We start from the raw sequence: 3,379 nt of genomic DNA on the forward strand, positions 1-3,379 counted from the left end.
TAAAGGCAATGCCAAAGAATGTTCAAATTACTGCACAGTTGCACTCATCTCACATACTAGCAAAATAATGCTCACATATCTCCAAACTAGGCTTCAACAGTTCATGAACCAACAACTTCCATCTGTTTAAGCTGAATTTAGAAAAGGTAGAGGAACTAGAGATCAAATTGCTAACATCCACTGGATCATTGAAAAAGCAAGAGAATTCCATAAAACATCTACATCTGCTTCATTGACTATGCTAAACCCCTTGACTCTGGTTCACAACAAACTGTGAAAAATTCTACAAGAAATGAGAATACAAGATCACCTTATCTGCCTCCTGAGAGATCTGTATGCAGATTTAGAAGCAACAGTTAGAACTGGATATAGAAAAATGGATTGGTTTCCAAATTGGGAAAGGAGTACATAAAGGCTATATAGTGTCACCCTGTTTATTTAATTTATATGCAGATTACATCATGTGATGCCACCCTGGATGAAACACCAGCTAGAATCAAGATTGCTAGGAGAAATATCAATAACTTCAGATATGAAGATGACACCACCCTTATGGCAGAAAGCAAAGAACTAAAGAGCCTATTGATGAAATCAAAGAGGAGAGTGAAAAAGCTGGCTTAAAAGTCAACTTTCAAAAAACTAAGATTATGACATCTGTTCCTATCACTTCATGGCAAATAGATGGGGAAACAATGGAAACAGTGACAGACTTTATTTTCTTGGGCTCCAAAATCACTGCAGATGTTGACTGCAACCATGAAATTAAAAGACGTTTGCTCCTTGGAAGAAAAGTTCTGGCCAAATTAGACAGCATGTTAAAAAGCAGAGACATTACTTCATCGACCAAGGACTGTCTAGTCAAAGCTATGGTTTTTCCAGTAGTCATGCATGGATATGACAGTTGGACTATAAAGAAAGCTGGGCATCAAAGAGTTAATGCTTTTAAACTGTGGTATTGGAGAAAACTTTTGAGAATCCCTTTGACAGCAAGAAGATCAAAGCACTCAATCCTAAAGGAAATCTGTCCTGAATATTCATTGGAAGGACTGATGCTGAGGCTGAAGCTCCAGTACTTTGGCCACCTGAAGCTCTGGTACTTTGGCCACCTGATGTGAAGAACTGACTCACTGGAAAAAAAAAAAAAAACCTGATTATGGGAAATTTTGAAGGCAGTAGGCGAAGGGAGGACAGAAGATGAGATGTTTGGATGACGTCACTGACTCAATGGACATGAATTTGAGCAAGCTCTGGGAGTTGGTGATGGATGAGGAAGCATGTTGTATTGCAGTCCATGGGGTCAGTAAGAGTTGAACTTGACTGAATGGCTCAACATATATATATATATATATATATATATATATATATATATATATACATACACACATGTATATATATATAAACTTTAAATAAACTGGATATATTTTCATGGTACTCTTGTCCTAATCCCACACATTTTTAAAGGTAAGCTTATGTCATTTCAGATAGTATTCAATATTGCTGACCAGAAATGTTTTATAGCATTTGTAGATGACTGACTGCTGTATTTTCTAAATATTTTTCCACTTTTTAAATGAAATCATTTATTATGACTATCCTGTCTGTATGTCTTTTTGAATACTGAGTTTGAAAAAATGCAAGACGATTTATTAGCTTATAGCTTGCTAGGTTTTCAAGAAGCCACACCCATATGTCAGGCTGAGGATTAGTCTTTGTGCAGATACCCCAGACTTCCAATTGAATGAAATACCTTGATGATACTTGAATTATCCTTCAGTTTAGCTCAGTTCAGTTCAGTCGCTCAGTCATGTCCGACTCTGTGACCCCATGAATCACAGCATGCCAGGCGTCCCTGTCCATCACCATCTTCTGGAGTTCACTCAAACTCACGTCCATCGAGTCAGTGATGCCATCCAGCCATCTCATCCTCTTGTCAACCCCTTCTCATTCTTCTCCCAATCCCTCCTAGCATCAGAGTCTTTTCCAGTGAGTCAACTCTTCGCATGAGGTGGCCAAAGTACTGGAGTTTCAGCTTTAGCGTCATCCTTCCAAGGGATGATCTCCTTCAGAATGGACTGGTTGGATCTCCTTGCCGTCCAAGGGACCCTCAAGAGTCCTCTCCAACACCACAGTTCAAAAGCATCAGTTCTTCAGCTCTCAGCTTTCTTCACAGTCCAACTCTCGCATCCATACATGACCACTGGAAAAACCATAGCCTTGTGCCGGGGTCCAGCCCCGGTGGATCCAGGGAATTTGAAGGGTGGACGGAGTTGGCGAGGAAAGACTTATTTATTTATTGATATAAGATTAGATTAAGAAACAATAGTGTGGTAGAAAGATTAAGTGTAGGAAGAGGGCTGAATAGCTTGGATTACGTGGAAGACCAATAAAATTCCAGACAAGGAATTTGCACCATCTACATTGGGCCACTGGCGCTCTCTTGAATATCTAAGGGTGCCTCGCCTTAGGCTCCCTTTTGTGCGGGTCTTAACAGCCAGGGCAAGTAAGTAGACTTGGCGAGCCTCCGAGCCCCAGATGGAAATTCAGCCTGAAATTAAAGAGGAGAGGGAGGGAAAAAGAGAGAGAGACACAGGGGAAACCAGTCCAGCAACTGGCTCTTGCTCCTATTGTTTAGAAGGCCTTATATACCTTTTAGATTGTACATAGAGATCAAGGGGTAATACAAAATTATGCAGTGTTAGCAGCCCAGACTCTTATCAAAACCAGGCTTTTCTCTCTGCATACCTAATTGTATACACAAGTCTTAGGTGATTTACATCATCTTCTGGCCAAAAGGGGCCAATTAACATTTTACAGCCTTTTTTCTGATAAGGGTTTGTCAACCAGAAGACTTATTTGTGTGATCTTCCCAAAGTTTGGTGCCACTCTCAGAAAGTACTAAATAAAGTTACATTCTTACATAGCAAGGACACAAGAGGAGTGCAAGAGAAGTAATTAACTCAAAAGTCTAGTGTTGCTAACATCAGAACTACTATATATCTTTTTCCATATCCCGTTTACATTGATTAACATCCTCCCAGATAAAGAATATGGAGGCCTGGTGGCAATCATTGAGTCAACAGTGAAATCCCGTCACCAATATAATTTTTAACTCTTTAGAAAAGGCTCTGTATCTTTAAGATGCTTTTAAGCTTTGTGCCTCTCTCGGTTGGGGGCTGCAAGCAATTCACAAGCTGTAAGAGGTCCAGGGAACCTGTTAGGCAAGCTAGAGAGCAATCAGAGGGGGTTAACTGAAACATCCCTTTCAAATGCAGAAGGCTAAAGCCCTGAGTTGACTTTTTTCCAGAGAATATCAGAAAAGTGGAAAAGCAGAGTACAAAAGCCGGCAGATTTTTATTGGGGGGGGGGGGTGGATGCTCAG

Source organism: Oryx dammah, unplaced genomic scaffold (genome assembly GCF_014754425.2).
Source record: "Oryx dammah isolate SB20612 unplaced genomic scaffold, SCBI_Odam_1.1 HiC_scaffold_24, whole genome shotgun sequence".
Classification (NCBI taxonomy): Eukaryota; Metazoa; Chordata; class Mammalia; order Artiodactyla; family Bovidae; genus Oryx; species Oryx dammah.